Here is a 10,257-nt window from a genome sequence, read left to right as displayed (position 1 = left end):
TGCCCCCGCCCCCGCCGCTCGCCTCCGCTGGTGGGGGGCCGGGGGGGGGGGGGGGACGGGGAGCGGGCTCGGTCCCCTACCCGGGAAGCCGGGCGTCGCGATCGCGGCCGCGGGGCCACAGGCGCTTCCCGGGGAGGGCTCTGCCTGGGGCCCCCGAGATCCCTCCCGGGCTCCTGACCCCGCCACCCCCGGGCAGCTCCTCCTCCGGTAATGGGCGCCTGGCGGGTCCTCCCACCCCGGCATTGGCTCATTCATTCATTCATTGGTAGACAGCCCCCCCCGCCCCCCCCCCCCCCCGTCCCCCGACAGACGCGGCTACGGGGGATCCTGCCCTGGGGTAGCCCCAAGTCCCACAGGGGAGGCATCTGAGATCCAGACCGTGCTGTCTGGGGCTAGATTCACGTGAGCTCCCTTTCTTCCCCTCTTTACCAGCGCTTAGCAAGGGGCCTGGCACCTAGGAGGTGATCAAGGTGTGTTTTTTTGATTTTTGTTTTTTAATTTAAAAAAATAATTTTTTTTTTTTTTTTTACATTTATTTATTTTTGAGAGACAGAGACAGAGCGTGAGCAGGGGAGGGGCAGAGAGAGGGAAACACAGAATCAGAGGCAGGTTCCAGGCTCCCAGCTGTCAGCACAGAGCCCGACGCGGGAAATCATGACCTGAGCCCAAGTCCGGCGCTCAACCCACTGAGCCACCCAGGCGCCCCTGTTTTTTTAACTTTTTATTGGATGGTGAAGGTGAGCTCCTGACATGCAGTCTCGCCTTTTATTTGAATGCCTCCACAGGATGGGCAGCTCACTTCTGCTGGGACTGGTTGGAAGCCCGGTGGGCCTGAGCTCCAGAGCCAAGCTCCCTGAGCACCCACCACAGCTGTGGCTCTGTGCCCTACCCGAGCAGCCAGTCATCTCCACCTCTGCACCTCTGTGTCCCCACTGTAGAGTAGGGTGTAGGTATGTCCCCAGCCCACAGCCACAGTGGAGAGGCTGGGAGCACCAGGTCCCTGAACATTCTTAGCCCCTTTATCATTACTGTTCTTCTTTAAATTGAGCTGGCTCCGCAAAAACAGTGGGGTCCCTCAGCCTGCAAACAGAAATGGCTCCCATGAGGTGTTGGTTCAGCAGCTAGAAAGTCGGATTTTGGAATTGCTGCAGAGGGAGAGAGAGAGAGAGAGAGGGAGAGAAGGAGAGACAGGAGAACCTGAACAGATATGACGTGTTCAAACGCCAGTGCAAAACATTTACAAAAAAAAAAAAAAAAAAAAAAACCCTAATAATTAACTCACTGAGAGTGGCGGGGGTGTGGGGAGGGAGATTTGTCAAGTAAACCTACCTTCCAAGCAGGCTGTGAGGCAGGGATCACCCGTGCTCACTGTAGAGATGGGAATCTGAGGCTTGGAGAGGAGTGTGGCTTCTCCAGAGGCGGCTCCCTCCATAATGGGGAGGGGAGAGAAGGGTTTTCAGGATCTTAGGGCAAACAGGCAGCTATCTGGCTGTGGTGAGGAATGTAAACAGAAGAGGCTCCCTCAGGCCTTCCAGACCAAAAGCCTCTCTGCTGGGGGCCTTGCTGGCTGGGAGGAGCGGGCATCAGGCAAACGAATCTGGGGCCCATTTCTGCAGAGAATCTGGGGCCCATTTCTGCAGAGAGGCGCCTCTCGAATGAAAAGAAAATGACAAGGATGATCCTGGCTACCAGGAGCCTGATGGGGACAGTGGGGCCGGGGATGGTACCTGCTCTCCTCCAAGGTCCGGGGTTAGAGCTGTGAGCCGTCAGCACTAGGGTAGCTAACCTAGGCCCCTCCGGCCCCACATTTCACAGACTGGGCAACTGAGGTCCCATGCAAGGAAGTGACTTTTTTTGGTCCAGGAGGTGGGATGTTGGCTGCCGCTGATTCAACGGGGGCCACGAGCAAAAGCCTCCCCTTCCAATGCCTGTGTCCTTATCTGGAAAATAGTACTGGTTTCCATGAGGCAAGGGATCACATCTGTCTTTTTTTTTTAAGTTCATTTATTTTGAGAGAGAATGAAAGAGATCGGGAGAGGGGCAGAGAGAGAGAGAGAGAGAGAGAGAGAGAATCCCAAGCAGGCTCCTTGCTATCAATACTGAGCCCAGACTCAGGCTTGTTCTCACGGAACCGTGGGATCATGACCTAAGCCAAAATCAAGAGCCACCCAGGCACCCCCACATCTATCTTGCTCGCAGCTGCAGGACCAGCTTCTGGCACTTAGTAGGTACTTTAAAAATACTGGTTGGGGGGCCTGGGTGGCTCAGTTGGTTAAGCATCAGGCTCCTGATTTCAGCTCAGGTCATGATTTTTTTTTTTTTTTTTACTATGAAATTTACTGTCAAATTGGTTTCCATACAACACCCAGTGCTCATCCCAACAGGTGCCCTCCTCAGTGCCCATCACCCACCCTCCCCTCCCTCCCACTCCCGTCAACCCTCAGTTTGTTCTCAGTTTCTAAGAGTCTCTTATGTTTTGGCTCCCTCCCTCTCTAACCTCTTTTTTTTCCCCCTTTCCTCCTCACCCCCACCATGGTCTTCTGTTAAGTTTCTCAGGATCCACATACAGCATCTGTCTTTCTCTGTCTGACTTATTTCACTTAGCATAACACTCTCCAGTTCCATCCACGTTGCTATAAAACACCATATTTCAGTCTTTCTCACTGCTAAGTAGTATTCCACTGTGTATATAGAATGATTTCATGGTTCATGGGATCCAGCCCCGAATCAGGCTCCCTGCTGTGGGCTCGGAGCCTGCTTGGGATTCTCTGTCTCCCTCTCTCTCTGCCCACTGCACTCTCTCTCTCTCTCTTGCTCTCAAAGATAAATAAATAAGCTTTTAAAAATAATAAAAAGTAGTAAAAAAAAATAAAAAATACTGGTTGATCGAGAGCATGGAGGTCTGCCTTGCAGGGAAGGGGTGAGTAGGAAGGAGAAGTGAGGTGCCTAGGACACCCCACAAACACTCACTGGATTTACTGAACGTGAACAAGGGCCACTGCTAGGATGTGCCTGCCATTATGTGACTGTTTTTGTCACTGGCGAAGCTCTCTGGCCTGTGTCCCGGAAGGACAAGGGCTCTTAACACACAGAAGGAACGTGTCTTAAGGAAGGAAAAAATGTCAAGGCCTTTAGCGCAGGCAGAATCCTGTAGAGGCTACAGCCCGGCCTGGTCCTCTGGCCCACACAGGTTCCGGAGAGCCCCAGGGGGGCTCAGCCGCTACCACAGAGGGAGGTCCTGAGCTGTACCCAGGGTCTGCACTTACCAAGCACCTAGTGTATGCCAGACTCCGGTCCAGGCACCGGGAAGAGATCAGTAGGCCAGATGGGTCAGCATCTCAGGGACTTCACACCTGGTGCACCTGCCCCCAACCCCTGGAGGGTGGTGCCCAGTTATGAAAACAAGACGGGTGCACCTCACTTTCCACTTGGCACGACTCTGATGGTGTCTCCAACTCATCTCCTGACAGCCTGGGAGGAAAGGATTCTTATACCATTTTCCAGAAAAGGATGCAGACAGACTACTCATCTGAGATTCCACAGCTGGTAGGATTTGAACCCACGCCCAGGAGACTCTACTCAGGGTAGCACAGCCAGTAAAAATATGGTCTCAAAAAGACAATGGGGTGCCTCAGTCGGTTATGCATCAGACTCTTGATCTCGGCTCAGGTCGTGGTCTCATGGTTCGTAGGATTGAGCCCTGCCCTGGGCTCTGTGCTGTCAGCGAGGAGCCCTCTTGGGATTCTCTCTCACCCTCTCTCTTTGCCCCTCCCCTGCTTGTGCACGCGTGCGTTCTCTCTCTCTCTCTCTCTCTCTCTCTCTCTCTCTCTCTCTCTCAAAAATAAAGACATAAATAAACATTTGAAAAATATATGGTCTCAAAAAGACAGACAATGAGAGGCTCATGGGTGGCTCAGTCTGTTGAGCGTCCAACTCATGATTTTGGCTCAGGTCATGATCGCAGGGTCGTGGATGGAACCCTGTGCCGGGTTCACACTGAGTGTGGAGCCTGCTTAAGATTCTCTCTCTCTCTCTCTCTCTCTCTCTCTCTCTCTCTTTCCTGTGGCCCCTCTCCCCTGCTCTTGCTCTCAAATTAAAAAAAAAAAAAAGACAGTAATAAATGTCCGCGAGGATGTGGAGAGACGGGAGCCCTCACACACTGTTAGTAGAATGTAAGATGGTGCAGCTGCTTTGGAAAACAGTCTGGCAGTTCCTCCAAATGTTAAATGTAGGATTACCACGGGAGCCAACAATTCCACTCCGAGCGATAAAGCCAAGAGAAATGAAAACATAGGTCCACACAAAAAAACTTGAATACGAATGTTCATAGCATCGCTATTTGTAATAGCCCCAAATAGAAACAACTCGGATGGTAACTGGATAAATACAATGTGGCATAACCACACAGTGGAAATTACCCAATAATAGAAAGGATGAAGTTTCGCCACTGGCCGCAACATGGATGGGCCTGCAAAAGGAAAAAAGCCGGACAGACATCGGAGGCCACATGCCGCGTGATCCCGTTTGTGTGAGATGCCCAGGACAGGCGAGTCTACAGAGACGGCAAGTAGGTGAATGGTCGCCAGGGGCTGGGGGGAGGCGAAGCTTGGAGGGTGTGGCCCAAAGCGTGTTGGGTCTCTTTTGGGGGTGACGACAATGGTTCTCGAGCTGATGGGTGACAGTCTCAGTGTAAATATACTACCACGGCCTCAAGGCGGGGAGTCTTCTCCAGCCCCTTCCGCAGGTGGATACACTGAGGCTCCGAACAGTGAAACCCCTTGCCCCCTTAAGGTACCCGCCAGGATGCGGTCAGGATTTGAACCCAGCACCGTCTAAATTCAAACGACACCCGCCCCCCACAACCCCTACAGCAGCCACCTGGCACTGCCCCAGCCACTGGATGGGACTGGAGAGTGCGGGGCTGTCCAGGTGAGAAATTCTGGCCGGCCTTCTTGTCCTTTCTCCAGTGAGTGCACGGCGTGGATGGGCCCAAGCCGCAATGAGAAGAAAAGACAGAAGAGACAACTGGGGAAAGGTGTGTGCCAGGTGGTGCGTAGGGCTTTCTCCTCATGGATTCCTCCCAGCTACAGGAGAGGAAGCGCACCCAGAGAGGTGAAGGAACCGGCCTGAGGTCACACAGCCGGGAGGGAGGGCGCCGTGTCTCCGACAGTCTCTTCTGGGAGCCTGCCCCAGGAGACAGCAGGCCCCCCATGAAATCACATCCCCTCACATTTGCCAAGAAGCCACTGAGACAGGATGCAAGAGGCTGGCGACAAATCAGCTGGTTTGGCCACCCCAGTGCCGCTTGTGGCCCAGAGACCGGAGGCCCTGCCCAGCCAGACGCCTTCAATGGGGCTCCTCTGGAATTCTCCCTGGGGCAGAAACCTGAGAGCAGGTGGGAAGGAAGCCCTTCCCTTCAGAGGACCGTTGCCATGGGCACAGCCACCCTCCTGTGGGTGTGGTTGGGCCTCAGCTGCCCACTGGCATTTCAAAGATAGCCTTCATCTGGAGTTGTGACGTGGTGAGGGAGGGGGGCATCTAGGCCTCGGTGCCAGCGGGGTCTGAGTGATTCAGGGCTCCCCAGCTGGGGTCCCGAGGTAGGCTGCTGGGGGGGTCCGTGAAGGTCCCTGGAGTAATGAGTGAAATCCTCACAGGGCCTCACAGGCCTTTCACAGAGGCCTGGGACCCCTCCCCACTCACACATACTTGTGACGAGGGCTCCATTTTCTCAGCCAAGAAGAGGCGCAGGTGGGGGGTGGGGAGACTCTTTTCTGAGTCCAGGAAAAGAACCTGTGGAGATCCTAGGAAAGAGCTTTGTAAACTGTGAATTGGCTTCCTCGCCCTCTGTTCACAGAGGCTTATGACTTCCCTTGCTCTTAAAACAAAAACCACACCCCACCTTAATCTCCAGGCTCCAGCCACTCTGCCCTCTCTCCCTCCTTAGTACAAGCTGCTTTTCCACCTGCCTCAGGGCCTTTGCACTAGTTGTAGCCAGCCCCTTTTCATGGCCTGCTCTTTCTCCCCCTTCAGATCTCAGCTCAAATGTCACCTCCTCAGAGAGCTTTCGTGCCCTCCCCCATCTCCGTCTCCTCCAGTGGTGCAGGAGCCCCTTGGAGGATGGGGCCTTATCTGTCCTTTCCCTGCAGGACCCCCTGAGCCTAGCTCAGGGCCTTGCACATAGTAGGTGCTCAGCAAACAGCAGCTGAACGACTTGCCTTCCAGACAGTTCTCTCTGGGCTAGATGAAGGGCTGCTGAAGGGCGAGTTATCGAGTCATCGTCCTCACTGTCCTTTCTCAAGCACCCTGTAAGTGCCAGGCCCTGTGCTAAGCGCTTTGCATGTGTCATTCCCCTAGAGGTCACGAGAAAGGACTGATGTCCCCGCTTGAGGGCGTAGTGTTGATTTCACTGGAATCACGCTTGCATACCAGGGGCTCCTTACGAGTGACACGAGGTGGCTTCTGGAGATTGACAGCGGGGAGGGAGCTTTGAACTATCTAACCTCCTGATATTATAGATGAGGAAACTAAAGCCCAGAGGGGAGAAGGAACTTGCCCAAAGTCCCACAGCAGATCAGGGCAGAGTCAGAAAAGCAGCCAGGCTGCACAATGTTTCCTGGGCTTTTCCACTGGCGTGTTCACATGGGTCCTGCTCTGTATCTTTAAGAACGAGGAGTGTGTGAACATGGGGCGTGTTAACTGCATTAAGGGCCAGGTTGTCCCTTCAGGAGCCCCTGGTGTGTATCCATAACGCTATCGTGTTCAAACGCTCTGATGCCATAGTAATTTTAATCATGACCATCATCATCATATATATATAATCATAATATATATGATAATAATCATAATACATTTAAAAAGTGAATAAAGGCCATTTCTTGAACATCTTCTACATGTCGGGCACTTTATACCCATTATATTACGTACTCCTGCTAGGTAGAAGGGTTCCTGTCCCATTTTACAGATGCAGAAACGGAGGCTCAGCGTGGTGAACTGACTTCCCTGGATCACGCAGCTACAAAGTTATAGAACCTGGACTTGAACCCCAAAATGTGCTGGGTGGTTGGCGGTGACGGTGGCGGTGCCTGACGTGCAGAAGATGTATCTCGTAGGGGTATCTTGTAGGGGAAGTAGCGGCAAAAGCAACAAGACGCACCTTTGACACAGAGGCTGAGCTGAATGAAGTCAGAACCCCAAAGCCTCCGCTTGAGAGGCTTCAAACTTTCCCACCAGGATTCAGATGGGGCTCCTCACTTGGCCCTTGGAAGCCACCCGGATGACGCTAGCGGGGGGGCCCCGGGCGGAGGCGGGGAGATCCGGTCCGGGACTGGCAGGGACTCGCGGCTGTGCCTCGGGGGCGCAGTGCCCACAGCGCCACCTACCGGGCCCTGCGGGAGCCGCAGGCGGTCAGCGCGCAGGCGCGCGGCCCCAAGCTGGCGGGGGGGGGGGATGGGGGGGGGGGCGTACACCCGGGGAACTCATCCACCAACCCACCAAACCCGAGGAAGGCAGGACCCCGCTATTCTCCTGTAACTCTCCGTAAACGAAAATCGGGCCAACACCGAACGATCACGCAGCCCAGCGCCCTAACAGGCAGTTTCATTGACTCTCAAGTGAGCTGGGGACTATTACATCCCCCTTGTACAGATGAGGAAACTGAGGCTCAGAGAGCCGCAGTGGTTTGTCTGTGGCCACTCAGCTGTAACAGAGCCAGGATTCCCTACTCCATCACATCATCCTATACACCCGAACGCATAAATATATCTTTGCAGTTTTATTTAACACTACGACAGCTTTCTATGCTTTAGACACGTCTAATTGCTTTGCAAATAGTAACATTTATGTTATTTTTTAACTATATTTATTTATTTTGAGAGATAGCATGTGCGCAAGCAGGAGAGGAGCAGAGAGACAGAATCGCGTAGGCTCCGAGCTGTCAGCGCAGGGCCACACGGGGCTTGAACCTTGAGATCATGACCTGAGCTGAAACCAAGAGCCAGTGGCTTAACGGACCGAGCCACCCAGGCACCCCAGTAACATTTCATTTAAACCTCGCAACCCGTGGGGCGCCTGGGTGGCTCAGTTGGTTAAGGTTAAGCTTCGGACTTCAGCTCAGGTCACGATCTCACCGTTCCTGAGTTCCAGCCACCCATGGGGCTCTGTGCTGACAGCTCGGAGCCTAGAGCCTGCTTCAGATTCTGTGTCTCCTTCTCTCTTCTGCCCCTGCCCTGCCCACACTCTCTCTCTCTGTGTCTCTCAAAAATAAGCATTAAGCTTTTTAAAAACAATTTAAACCTCACAACCTGTGAGGTGGGTATTAGCAAGACCCCTGTGTTACAGAAAAGGAAACCGAGGCTTTTTTTTTAGGGAGAAATGGGTTTCAGTTCCTTGTCTATAATAGAGATGTATTATGATGGGTTTGAAATATTTATTACGGGCTTGAACTATTGTTGTGTTTAGAAGAATGAACCAACAGGTGAATACACCGGTCAACCTCTGTCCAACTTTTGGGCTCATCCAGGTTTCTGCGCACTGTCAGGTTAACGTGGGTCAGATAAGTGACTCCCCACAGAGGGATGTCCTGGCAGGAAGATGTGCTGGGAGGCGGGCTGACTCTGTCAGCTGGCGCAGAAGTGGCCACAGCTGACGGGAGATACAAATTCAGATGTGAAACCCCAGTGCCTGGCCGGGTCACCCTGGCCAAGTCCTCTTGCCCTGTCCTCGGGGTTCAGTTTCCTCATCTGACAGATGGGGCTCCTGAGGCCAGCCCAGGGGGTTGTGAAATGGTGCCTGTAAACCGCTTGTACTGGGTGGGCCGGGTACACAGCAGGCACTCAATGTGTGTTCCTTCCTCCCTGGCCCCGGGGCAGAAATCAGTCCCACTTTGACAAAAATGAAATGGGAGGACGTGGATGCACTGTTGGCTTTGTCTCTGGGCACCCAGTGTGCCCCCTGGGGCCCAGCAGGTGCCAAGAGTGAAGGAGGCTGGCCTGGGCAAATGCCGACCTTCCACAAACACATTGCCTTCCCGGTCCCATCGTATTATGTCAGAGACACGAGAAAAGCCTCTCTTTTTCTAAAGTAATTTCTATCCCCACTGTGGGGCTCGAACACACGACCCCAAGATCAAGAGTCTCATGCTCGGGGGCGCCTGGGTGGGTCAGTCGGTTAAGCATCTGACTTCAGCTCAGGTCATGATCTCATCGTTCCCAAGTTCCAGCCTGGCATCGGGCCCTGTGCTGACAGCTCAGAGCCTGGAGCCTGTTTCAGATTCTGTGTCTCCCTCTCTGTCTCTACCCCTCCCCCACTCGTGCTCTGTCTCTGTCTCAAAAATAAATAAAATTTTTTTTTTTAATTTAAAAAAGGGGTGCCTGGGTGGCTCAGTCGGTTAAGCGTCCGACTTCGGCTCAGGTCACGATCTCGCGGTCCGTGAGTTCGAGCCCCGCGTCGGGCTCTGTGCTGACCTCTCAGAGCCTGGAGCCCGTTTCAGATTCTGTGTCCCCCTCTCTCTCTGACCCTCCCCCGTTCATGCTCTGTCTCTCCCTCTCTCAAAAATAAATAAATGTTAAAAAAAAATTAAAAATTAAAAATTAAAAAAAAAAAGTCTCATGCTCTACCAACTTAGCCAGACAAGCACCCCAAGAAAGTCTGTTTTTTATTTTTTTAACGTTTATTTTTGAGAGACAGAGTCAGAGCGTGAGCAGGGAAGGGGCAGGCTCCAGGCTCCAAGCTGTCAGCACAGAGCCCAACGTGGGGCTCAAACCCACGAACTGTGAGATCATCACCCGAGCCGAAGTTGGACGCTTAATCAACTGAGCCACCCAGGCGCCCCTAGAAAGGTTGTTTCTAAAATGAAGACGCAGAATTCCTTTTAGTTGTGGCAGAATTAAAAAGCCTAAAAAGCAGTTGGAGCTTGGAAAGCCCAGTAGCATTCCTACCACCAGCAACACTGGAAAATATAATGAAATCAGAGACAGTAGAAATCTCAGTTCGGGCGTCCATCCCTTGGTCGTGCGAGAGGCAGCCTTCCAAACTGGTTACCTGGCTGATTGAACAAGGACCCTTGAAGGTGCTCCATAATTTTCAGGGTCAAGTTCATATCCCTTCATCACATGATTTCACACACACACAGCCTGCCCTGGGTGTCTCGCTTATGCCTTGGAGCATCCGTCCCCTGCCCGTCCTCCTCTGCCAGGCTCTTTCCCACCCCACCGCTTCCATGGAGGCTCAGGGCAAGGCATGACTCTCTAAGAGGCATCC

Source organism: Neofelis nebulosa, chromosome 11 (assembly GCF_028018385.1).
Source record: "Neofelis nebulosa isolate mNeoNeb1 chromosome 11, mNeoNeb1.pri, whole genome shotgun sequence".
In the NCBI taxonomy this organism is placed as follows: domain Eukaryota; kingdom Metazoa; phylum Chordata; class Mammalia; order Carnivora; family Felidae; genus Neofelis; species Neofelis nebulosa.
The sequence above is the reverse complement of the archived record's forward strand: the minus strand, read 5'-3'. Positions refer to the sequence as shown.